Raw genomic sequence first — 12,669 nt, 5'->3', positions numbered from 1 at the left:
GCAGGCCTTTCTTAAGCTAAAATGGGGTCAAGACTGAGTGGCTTTGAGTAAGTGGCTGGTTGTTGCAGCCGAGTCGGGTGCTCTTCCCGGATTCTGTGAAAGTCCAGCCCAAGATATTTCTCCTTTTCCTCTCTCCCGAAACCCAGGCAGCCTTGAGAAGCCAGGAGGTAAAGGGGCCCTTGAAACAGGTCCCGGGCATGCTTCTCTCAGGGGGCGGGGGTGGGTTGTCCAGGAAATCCCCAAGTCACAATTTGGTGAAATATGCAAGGTATCTGGCTGGACCCGAGGTCTTAGGTCGAGAAGCATCCTCCGGCCGAATGCTAGTCAGCTTTTCCTTAAATACAGTGAAGCTCAAGGAGACGCGTCCCTCTAAGATGTCCCGTGCGCCCCGTCAATAAATTTTGCACAAAGTCGGAAAAGGATGTAAGTCCTTCTCTTGCAAAAACTCCCTGCCTTCAATCAGCTCACAAGCTGAGCAGAGATAGTTAACCATAGAATCATATGGCCCTGTGTTAAGTGCCATCTGGTGTCCCCGTAGTCAAAGATGGCAAGGCCTGGCAACTCCTTCGACAGGAACGCTTTTCAGAGGCCATTGGACCAGCACAGGGACAATGAGACAGGCGATTATCTTGTGGACAGAGGGAGGGAGGTCGTCCTAGGCCCCAGCTTGGGGGATCGAAGTAGGGGTTCGATGTGAGAACTCTTTGCCATTTCCAGCTGAAGACTGGAGAACCCAGGAAGGTGGCGGGCTGGGGAAGGATCTTGTCCCTTTTCAGACTGTGAAGCCTTGAGACACCCAAGAAGAAAGGGAAGAGGTTGACGTGAGGACACTAGACGGGTCCAGAAGCAGGACGTGGTTCTGTCGTCCTCGGAATCGGGTCCAGGGCCTTCACGTTAGACAGTTTTCGTTATTTTTTTTTTTAAGCCGGCCCACACCGGTGGAAAACATATATCCTGAAACAAGACCAAATACAGAAAGCAACAGCAGAGAAGAACAGCGGTGGGTGACAGAGGACAGTGTGGACACAGACAGGGGGCGATGGAGAGGTGCACGGGCCAAGGACAGCAGAGCAGGGCGCCGGGGACGCGGGGAGCCGAGGTGCCTCCTGCCAGGAATGCCTGCGGTGTCTCGATGGAGCATCATAGCGGGGACCCTGACGGAAATGAAAGGCGGGCCACCAGGAACCGATCACTGTCTGGCTCGTGTCTTCCTCCTCCTCATTCTCAGCGTAAGTTTCTGAAGAAGAGGAAGAAGCTCTAGTCTGCCCGGGAGGGGAGGGAGAGACACAAGGGCCCTCTCCACAAGGGACTGCCGGGCTGGCTCCTGTCTAGACGTCAGTCCGTCCACACTGTGGGGTGAGGGTGTGGATTGAAGGGGAGAGGGGGAAGGGCAGAAAGAGAAGGCTGTGTTTAGGGAGAGGTTAACTCAATACTTCCGGTCCTTCTGAGTCCAGTTTCTAGGTGTCCTCGTTTCTGGGTTGTTCCCCAGAGGCCTTCATCCTGACTCAGTTCTCAGCCAGATTGGATATGGAAGAGAGTTAAATCCACTAAGACCCACAGATTCTCCCTTCAAAGTAGGCGTTCCCGGAGCGAGTGGACTTGGGCCTGGGTGATTAGCCTCGCCATCTCCTCCACTCCTGGAAGGGACGTGTATCCCATCAGGACTGGGGCGAGCTGTCCGACCCGCGATGTGACAGAGAATATGCCTTTCCAACCATAGTTTGGGCTCGACCCTCTTCCCAACTGAGCGAATTCCCAACTGGTCTACTGGTGGTTCTCCTTGAGGAAAGACAGGGCCAGGTTAGGTTGTCGTTTTCACCAGGAATCTCCCTTCTGCCTCAGGCTTCCCTTTGCTTGGTATTGCTTCCCCCGTCCTTGGCTTGGGCCATCGCTACCTCGTTCCCAGCGGATTTCTTGGGATGGGCGCTTCTGACATGACTTTGCCCCACCCCCAGCCTTGGGCCGCCATCGTGCTGCTCTGTGGGCCTCTGGATCTTCGGCCGATTGGATCATGGGGTGTAATGAGAGAGAACGCCTGTTTTGAAGGGAGCATTTGTGGTCTCTGTTCTTTCCCCACGGCGTTTATCAAACCCGCAAAGCAAACGTAAATGTTCGCATTTCGTTTAGCCAAAGGCTGAAAGGGTTTGTCTTGATCTGTAGTTTTGGATACGCCTACTCGGAAAGCCATGACCTTCTGGAACTCCTGCCGTCCCCGAGTCACTGCCTCCAGGTCACCTGGGGTCGGTTAGGGTATCAGTCACAAATGCTCTGACACAAGGAAGCTGTGCTTTGCCCGGCGAGGTGACGTCCAATCCTTTCTCAAACTCATGGATTCACATTGCTGCCTTCTCCTGGCAGCTTTAGCATTTCTGCCTCCCAGACTGCTGCGTATTTTCTTGTATATATAAAACATTCCGAGAATTGGACACTAACATTTTAATGTCGTTCAAAACACATCCGCGGAAATTCGAGTATGAGTCAGATACTATTCGCTTATCTTGGGGATACGGCAATGAATAAAAAAAATGTCTTTTCCTCAAAAAACACTTAAAAAAAATCGTGGAAAATTACCTTTAGGACCTTTCGGGAAGTTAGAAGGCGGCTTGGAGTTTGTTAGTTCACATCGGGACTCGGTCCGGTGGGTGGCAAATGGAAAAAGCCCTTGAAGATGCTATTCCATGAATGGCTGGCTCGGGGATAAGGAGCCTCTGGGAAGACGTCCGCCGACAAGGAGGATATTCCCCAGGCTGATAGAAAGCACAGACGTCTCAAAGGAGTCCGCCTTTCTGGATGGGGGCCCCACAGTCGGAGAGGGAAGTTATTTTATCAGAGTTTCTAGCTGGGAGGTGGGAAGCCAGCCAGGTGGGGAGAAGGTCAGAAAACGTGGTTTCGTGAAGATGTCAGTTCACCGAGTTATGACTGTTAGGGAAGAGAAAGGAAAGTAATGGAAGAAAAGGCAAGACCAGAAGAGTGGAACGAAGAGACAGAACACCACTCGAAAGCAAAAAACTGTTCTTCACTCGCCCCGCACTGGTTTGCTGGAGCAGACCCTGGGAATTCTCAGGGTCTGTTTCTGCTTTCCAGCACCACCTCAGCCATCCCCATGTCCCGTCTTCCTATGAAAGAAAAAGTACAGATGAATCCATTAGAACGTCCCCACCAAAGAAGGAAGGATCTGGTAGGTCCAGAGACAGATAAGCTACACGGAGAGATGCACAGACATGCGAAAGAGAATAAAATACGGAGACACTATATCGAAAGAGGAAAAAAAGATAGCCAAAATATTGGTAGCATCCACTGGAAAGTCCGAGGCAAAGATCAGTGAGTTAAAAAAAGAAAAAGAAAAAAAAGAAAGAACGGATAGAGGGTGTCAGCAGAATGCAGGAAAGATGTCCCTACCAGAGGCCTGATACCATTGAAAGAAGCTCAACGCTCACCGTCCCTTGCCCTCTGGGACCAGCACGCTTCATACCCGAGACTCCTCCCCACACATTCACAGGCGAAGGGGCAAAGGCAAGCCCTGGGGAGCAGACGGAAGAGGAAGTGGGAGCAAAGGGCAAATGCAGGAAGTATTTGAAGAAATGGGGACGGAAGAAAAGATTCTGGCCGCTGGGGTGGGGCTCAAGGTACCACAAAGGCTGGAAACAGACCACCCAGCCGTCACACTCCCCCTCACCCACATAAGCCCTGGGGTGCACATGGAGGCAAAGGGGAGAAGAAAATGAAGGAATGGGGGTCAGATAGCTTGGAGCCACTAAAAATGCCCTGGCTTAATTTCTTCTACTTTTGAAATAAATTACTTAAGCTCCATGCCGACGCATCATCGGATGTGTTTGGGGGCCACCCAGGTCCCAGGCCCATGCCTGCCTCTTCACCCCCATGTGAAGGCAAGAGGCGTCATCTGTGGAGCTCAGTGCTGTGCTCTTGGGGACGCGGGAAATTGGTCCCACTCTGGTGCAGCGAGGGGACGATGTGCCGTCGTTTGCAAACTCTGGTCTTTGGCCTCAAGGGGCTGGATGTCAATCCTGTGTTCTCGGTGGTTCTGAGCGCCAGAACTCTGCGCTTATACTATCTGATTAGCCTCTGATGGGGAGTCAGATTTAGGGGAGCCCTTGGAGTTTAGATCAAGTCTTCAAATCTCTGAAGTACTGGGGACCACTCGTCTTATACTTTTTCACCTCGATGGCCATCTAGGACCCCTCCAAGTGGTGGCTAGTTGTGTTTGTTTTCTCCCCATCCCCAGTGGGGCCTAAAATATAATCTGCCCGTTTCAACAAACATCTGTTGAGTACTTACTAAATCACACTGAGATATCTCCTTTCTCGGCCATTTCATTGAAATAATTGTTTGACCCTAAAACCCAATTCCAGAGACCTTCAACCGTAGCCTGACCCAAATCTCCTTGTGGCAAAAGCCATGGGTTGCGGGAGGGGGAGCCACGGAAGTTCCTTGCATTGCTCGAAAAATGGTCCCATCACAATTCAGGTCAATAATCAAGAGCCCGTGCGAAAAGCTGGCCCCGATTTGACCTCAGCTGGGACCTGGGGTTTGTCTTCATCCATTTGTTACAAGATGGACATCTTTGTAGGATTCTTCGTGGGCAGAAGGCAAGGTGGACAAGAGGGGGGCGACCGTCTCAGGACCATTTGGGCAGCCTGCGCCAGCTTTAGGGTCTGTGCCCTAAAACTCCAGCCCAGCATTCATTTTTTTTCTCTCTTCTTGCCCTTCAGATCCTCTCATCCTGCCTTCATGCTTTAGTTGGCATGCTCCTCGGACTGACGTGCTAGAGACCCCCAAACGCTTTAGAATTGTTTATCTACTGCCACCGACGAATGTCGCTTTAGTTAACAAACATTTATTGAGCTTTACTTTATGCCAGGCTTCCGGTAGTGCTGGGAATTCAGTCAACTGAGACTTGGTTTTCCTCCATTGAGAATGTCACTATTGAGAAGGGAAGGCTGGACTGCAGAAAGGGAGGCTGGGGGTCCGTCCCCTGAGGAGTCACCCCGTGGGAATTTACACACAGCCCCGGGCTTCAAGAAAAGGACAGTGGGTGATTTCTTGCTGTTCCCAGTCCGAGAGGAAAGAGTCGGAGGGTGAGGATGATGAAGGAGGAGTTTCATCTCTTCAGATGTCATTTCTTCTCACGGGTGGTAACTGCAGGGGCGAAGAAAGCCTGGGGCGGCTACGAAAGAGTGTGGGACTGGGTGATTCGGGTGACCCCGGCTGAATCGATTGTCCCTTGGGTGGTGAGATGGCATCCTGTCTGTTCTCTTTCCTATTGTTATCGTCCCCGTGGCCAATTTAGCTTCCAGCCATTCCTGCTTGTCTAAAAAAAAAAAAAAAAAAAACCATATTAGATAAGCAAGGTGAGAGACGAACACTCAGATCCTGACTCTGGAATACTGGAACGAAAGAAATGGAGGAACGAGTACATTTTTCGTTGTAGCGATATAATGGCAGAAAGATGGAGACTTGGAAGAAGCAGGCTGAAGATGGGGCAGGAACGAGAGGCGATGGAGGGAAACGGGGTCGGATGGGGATGCCCGAGAAGGGAGAGTCTCAGAAAGATGGAGCGGGGAGGAGAGGGGGTCGGAGGTAGAAGGAGCTGTCAGCCGCCTTGGGCCGCACTCTTCCCCCGCTGCAGAGAGTCCGGGGCAGCTTCAGTTCGTGGTTCCTGAAGAGGTAAAAGAGATTGGTTTTTCGGAAGGACGTCCAACCAGAGGCCACGTAGGGAGCAGTTGAGGAAGCTGTGTCCAGAACGTGGAAGATTCTGAGTGTCCGAAGAATGCCCATCCCTCCCCAACTTATCCATCCGATTCCCATAGCCTCTCCCCAGCTATATAGTTCAGGTGTCTGATCCAACTCGGCCAAAGAGAATAAAGAAATATGATAAGAGTGGAGGGTTCAGACTGTGGACATTTTATATGGCTGCCTCTACTTAACCCAGTCTAATTCGATTCAAAGAAACCTGCCCCTACTCCTTGGGTAGCCTTTGGCGATGCCGACAACCAGAATACATCCCTTCTTTTAAGGGTGGTTGCTGTGCAGGGCTGTGGAGTCGGGGGTAACAGAAGGTACCAAGGCTGTGCCAGTTAGATTTCAGGATTCATGCCCTCACTACCAAGTTCAGGGCTAGTAAACCCATGTAAGGGTCCATCCCTTTATCAAGATAAAGCCCCTACTCTTTATATAAATATGAATACGATGTATCACGAGATATCCAAACAGAACTCTTATTTTCTTTGAAGTTCTAAAAGCCACTCCCCGACACAGACACCCCCCAAAAATGGTGGACAATTTCGACTGGTTTTTAAAATAAGGGGCTAAGACTTAACAAAGAAGGGAGCCAAATTCCAAGCTTAATCGAACACCCACGGGAAGGGTTTAAAACTGTTTGGGGCTCGTAAAAGAAAAGAAACTTCTTTGGAACAAGGGGTAACTCTAAAGGAGGGGGCAGGGCTGGGGCAAGAGAGAAGGACCCAGCTCCCTTGGGAGGTGACCGCAGTACCACAGAAAGGAGGTGGAGCCAGGGTGATTCGCGGTGTCACGCTGACCCACATGTGCCCCTACGAGGAGAAGAGCTGGCCAGGAACCATTTTCAAATGATGTCCAGGAGGGATATGGTGGTGGGGAGGAGTATTTGTGTGAAAAGGAAGTTAACTGCCGGCCTGAGGACGTGCTTTGCCCTTAGAGGGGCCGTTAGACAGGCTCGCTCTATGGGGACACCTAAGAGACACTCAAAAGCACCACACAGAAGAGTCAGCCTTGAACGTGCATGAAGCCCAGGGCGTGCCAGCCTCCGGGTCCATGCGAAGCGGCCCCCTGCCCGTTCCTGAACGCTGGAGTGGACACCAAGGCCAGAAAGGAAGAGCAGAATAAGAAAAGTTCAAGACAGGGAATTAAAGAGAGGCTATTCGCACCCCCTACTGAGAGAGAAAAGCTTTGAAGTTCACCGTTTTTTGTTGTTGTTGTTTTTGTTTTTTAAAGTCCACCGTTTTGACTATTAAATGTGAGTGGGTATTTTAGTTAGTGAAATGGATCTGTCTTATGACTAAAAGTGACTGGATGGCTGGTTATTTATTACCTGAGAGTTTCTGGAAAAATTAAGGAGCCTGCCTGAGCTTTTTGACTCAGACGCTGGGAGGCCCAAGGAATGGCTTCACAGAGAAGATTTTCGATCAGTGGTTCTTGACTCATAGGACACTTGGGTCTTGTAAGTTGTAAGAGGAACTTTCTTCACTCTTTCCCCTGCCTGTCGGTCCTGCAGGCTTCGCTCTAGCCTTGTCCTCGTCCGCCTTGCAGAACAAGTCCCAACCAGAGTGAAGTACTCTGAGTCTTGTGGAAAGATACTTCTTTTCTCTGGTTTCTTGGTCCTGTGACTTATCGTTGGCTCTGCTGCAACACACTACTCGCCACCATCTTTTCACACCTCCACCCCTCATGATGTCCCTTAAATTTGGCTTCTTTCTGAAAGTTCTGGAATTGTCCCCCCGTGAGGAGAGGGGCTCAGCCCCAAGACTGCTCTGGCACCCCCTGCTCTGGCACCCTCTGTGGCTCGGAAGTGAGTGTTATCGCTGATTCTTCACGCGCCTTTTGGTCTCTCCCCAGACACTGTAAATTCCTTGAGGACAGGGATTCCATCTCCTTCGCTCGTTTATCTCCAAGGGTTAGAAAACTTCTTGGCCCGTCGTAGATGCTCATTTAACGTCTGTCGAATCAATGCGTGATTCTTTGTCATGTTGATATATGTAAGTCTACCTCTCTGTATTTTCTGGGCAACTACGAGAGTTTTAATTTCAGTTTATGTGACTTGAAAGCCACTTATCTCAAGGAAACAAGATGTAGAAAATTAAAAATGGAGAAAGAAATTCAGAGAAGGAATAGATTTGTTTCCGGGGACTTGGGAAAGGTAAAGCCGAGAGAAATCAGACATCGAGGCATTGCGGCGTGAGGGGCAGTGGGGGGGAGCTGCCCTGGCTTAGGTCTGAGGGCAGCTGGCATATGACGCCATGAAGTTGCTTGGGGTAGGGCTGTTTAACAAGGTTTAAATAAAAAACGAACCCCCAAACCCAACCGGTTTAGCATAGTTCTCCAATCACATCTCCAGAAAGCGAGTATTTAAATGTCCATTGGGGTTAGAGGAAATGAATCACTTGTGAAGGTGAGGAGAGAGAAAAAGAGGCTGTAACAGAAGAATTCATATCAAACCTCGAGGTCATGGCCTGTCACCGTCATGGTGCCCCGGGGCAGTGGCTTCAGGATGTACCTCCACGAAGCCACTCCCAAGGGCCCAAGCTCTCAGCCCCTTTGCCTGCCATCAGTAGTCTGTGCCAGGAATAGCCATTAGTATAACTGTTTACACTCTTACCCAAGGACCAACGTTTGTAAAACAGTCCCTGGGGCATTTGCACAATGGGAGCAAGAAAAAGATGCAGTCCCTCCAAATAAGCGATGCTACATTCTAAGTTAAAGACGTGAGAGCTCAGAGACACACTTCCTTTTAAAAATGGAAAAAAGAAAAAAAACAAGTAAATGAGGTACCGTTACTTGATCATAAATATTTTTATGGAGTGAAAAATTTATAACAGCCCGTGTACCAGAATTAGAATATCTCTAGTTAGTAATTGCACTTGGGATTTTAGAAATAAATGTGGAAAATGTTTACTCGGCTCCGTTGAGGAGATTAAATACAAATCAAATTCTGTTCAACTTGGGGTTCCTCAAAATCCTCTGTGACTGGTTATTGAGTCAGGGCCCTGCAGGAAGAACGAGGAAATGAAGTCAGAGACAGGTCCATACAGGCTACAAAAATTTAGATGACAGACCTGCCACGGGCAGAATAAAAGGATGGTTTTAGTGGGCATCTTATCCGGAAATAATTGCAGTTGTTATACACAGCTCCTTGAAGCTATATAATTTAGGAAGTTTCAAGTAAACAAAGCATGGCTCATGGGCGACATTTGGAGGAAAGATAATTCTTATGGTCTTCACTTGACTTCCAAACAGTGAAGATATTAGCCTAGCTTAATGTAAGCCAAAACCCCTAAGGGCACTAGAACCAGGAAAGGCATTCGACGAGGCTTTTAATAGACTGCAAAGCACCCAGTGCAGCCCGCATGTATGCGTAGGGTGGTGTTGATACATTCAGGGGAAACTGGCCAGAGATATTTGACAGCATTGATTTTCTGTTGTTCTGCTTCGGGTGACTTGTCGAAGCTGTATTCTAGCCAGGTGTGAGGCTGCACTTGATCGTACGTAATCATACCCTCTCCATGAAATATTTTAGCCTTTTTTCATTTCATTGCGGAATGCAGACTGTCAGTTTCTGCTGTGAACCCACAGGGCGGGCCAGTAACATGTTGCACGAGGCTTCCCATTTCCCGTCCAATGGCCGCCATCGACATTGTCGCATTTCCATAGTAAATGTCACTCGGTCACGTTCAAAATGTCATTTGTAGTATTTTAATTTGGAGACTCGCTGGATGATGAACTGGGGAAGAGCGACACATCAAGAGAGACATGTAACAGATGGTCAAAACAGCCGTAAACTTAATCAAAACGCACAAATGAATTTTGTGCTAGGTTGCTGAAATGCAAATGGGACCAAATTAAAATCCAGCATTTGTGTGTTTCGAATTATCGTTATCGTTATTCATGATCCCGGTTAAGATCATGAATTCTCTGAAGTTTTAGAAATTTTTAAATAAATGTTTATTTTACCCCAAACCCTGAAACACAAATGTTTTTCAAAATACAACAGTAAATATATCAAAAAGAGTTAGTTTATATAAGTGGTTAAAAAATTGGGATATGTGCCTCATGAATAATACATTAAAAATGTGTTGCCCACTAAACGCAAGCAAGGTGAACGTTTACTCAGTCTTCTGAAACAGGAAACACAAGGACTAAGAATCTAAAATTCTAAGAGGATGGTTGAATTTTGGATTTGTCAAATTCTTGTAATTCTCCAGAACCTTCGATATTTGCTTCTTGTTCTCTGAGGAACATACAGACTTAAGAAGATGAGACTCTCACTCCATCCTTCAGTTAATGATGAATGCTGTCTTCGCTAGTTCAGAGTGGGTAGATTTCATAGGAGTTGATAATTCCTAGTCCAGACTAGTCTGTCAAGCATTTTTTTGACTGAAATGGACACTGAGAAGGCTTTTTCCAGAGATGCTCAAATCCTTTTGCTGTGTGTTTTAAGAAAACTCAAGCACGGATTCTGTGTCTGATGACTGTCCCTCTCCAGCACTCAGCAAAGGGCTGGGGACACAGTGACTAGCCAGAATGGATGCCTTCTCATGCCAGGCCCAGAGGGTTTGAGCGTGGATATTTGCTAGTAGCTTGCTTTGCAACACTTCAAGTATCAAAAATGCATCCTGATAAAAAAATCAGGCCTTCTGTCTCTTCTACCTCTCATTTTTGGAAGCAAATTTGGGCAGCGTCCAAGAGTAGACCAGTGCTCATCCCAATGTTCACACTGGCCCTGATTGAACACCATGAAGGACCACACAAGAGAGAAATGACAGTCGCTGAGCTGGACGATGGCACTGGAGCTCCCCCAGCGCTGTGAAAGCCTGGAGGGACTCTGATCAGAAGTTTCCTAACGGCAGAATAAAGATGCGATATTTTTGGACACCTTTCCTAACGGCAGAATAAAGATGTGATGTTTAGATTCTATCAGGATGGAAAAGACCTACAGATAAGAGGATGAAATCTGATTTTAATTCCAACCTTTCTGCGTCCACAAAATCTTGGGTAACCTAAAATTTTGTTAGAGGGTTTTGTTTTGTTTTAACCATAATTATTTTTTACATGGTTAGCTTCCTTGCTAGACAATGAATATCTTAAGAGTAAGCATGGTGTCTTGTTTATCTTTGCTACTATTCTGTCACTTCGAAGTTTAGTTTTTAGTATAGCCAGAGAGCAGAAACTTAAGTAAATTTGTATTGAACTACCATATAGTCAAATCTGAGCTTGCCATAATGTCAGATATTGACTCGTTATTTGCATATCCAATAATCTTTGCCAGCATCCCCGTGGACAGCAGTATGTCAATTGTTCAGGTGCATCAATTAAGACTTAAGGCAATCAGAGATGCCTGTGTAAATGCCTGAAATAGCAAATTTGCTGCTAGTAAAATTTTGAATCAGTATTGTGGTCGAAAGTTGGCCAGAATATTTAAAACAAGAAAATACCCAGTTTTTAAATTGAATGAAATATTTAAGGAGTGTTCATTGTTTTTTAGAAATAGAATACCAAAAAAAAAATATATAGATGACTATATAACTATATGACCTCAGCTTGGGTGAGTTTTTCCATGCGTAAAACAGCTAAAGACATAAAGGAAAACCTTGATAAATTCGGTTCTGCAAAACTTACTGTAAATATTTATTAAATCTAAATTTAGATTTAAAAAAATCACAGAAATACATGTTAAATTTCTCTTGCCAATACCCTTCTATTGAAGGGATTTGAACAAATGTGATTTTTTAAAAAAAAAAAAATTTATAAGAGCGTAAAATCTTAACTCGATTAAGGATCAATTTTAAAAAGAAATTTACATCCGTAATATTTTATAATGAGCACAGAAAATAACACCTTGAATCCATGTTTCCTAATGTCGAATCTCATCGAGGTTTAAGACAGTAAAATAATACTTTTAGATTAACATGTAATTAATTCAGCTAGTATTTACTGTTCTGGTGCATTTAAGAGAGCCTGTTACTAGATTTTTTTTAACGTATATTTGTATTTTACAACCAAGTTAAAATAAGTAGATGACTGATTTTCTTACAAAGGAGAAAGATGAGGCCTTATATGAAAAGGCATTTCTCCAGGGATTCACTTTAGAAAATGTGAAAAAGTAATTTCTATCCTGCCATGTCTGGGATCTTCTCTGCATACAATTTTTTTCCTCACGTATAAATACAAAACCCAAAGTCTTGTATAATGAGGGTAATACACTTTCAAAATGAACGCTAGTTCTGCTGAAAATAGCCCCTTGAAATGTTGCTTGTGTTTCAAAGGGTAGTTCTCTGCTTCACTGCATGGTGGATTCACTCATTGGAATGTGTACTTTCTTTTCTGATAGACACGCAAAACCACGTACTTTGAAAATCATCTCTGTTAAATGTTTGATTCAAACCAGAGCCTTATCTCAGAAACAAGAGGTTCCTGGTTAGAACACTTCATTATAAAAAAATAACAGGAAAGTAGTCATTTCAGCTACTTTCATCTTTGCTTCTTAATTGGCCATCCGGGCTTGCCAGGTGTAGCAGAAACAAATCAGACTTTCTTCTTACAGGATATTAAAAATGGGAAAGACCTTGGAGATGATCAAATCTGATCCCTTTATTTTTCCAAAACAAAACAAAACAAAAAAAAAACAAAAAACGGAGGCTAAGGGTAATTGACCTGACAGATAGAAAATGATTGAAAATTTTTGTTCTGTTAGCTCCTTTGCTAAGAGGCTATTTTAAAAATAGACACCATATCCTATTTAAATTACTCTGGACTTCAGAGATAACTGTTTCATGATAAACCCATCTGTATCTTGGGTGAAAAAGACTTTACTCAAAATAATGCAAGGGCCGGCATTAAGCTAGTCAAAGACGAAGATGGTTAATGCTAACAAATACACATATTTGTTAATATAGATAT

Source organism: Pteropus medius, unplaced genomic scaffold (genome assembly GCF_902729225.1).
Source record: "Pteropus medius unplaced genomic scaffold, Ma_sr-lr_union100, whole genome shotgun sequence".
Taxonomy (NCBI): Eukaryota; Metazoa; Chordata; class Mammalia; order Chiroptera; family Pteropodidae; genus Pteropus; species Pteropus medius.
Note: the sequence above shows the minus strand (reverse complement) of the source record.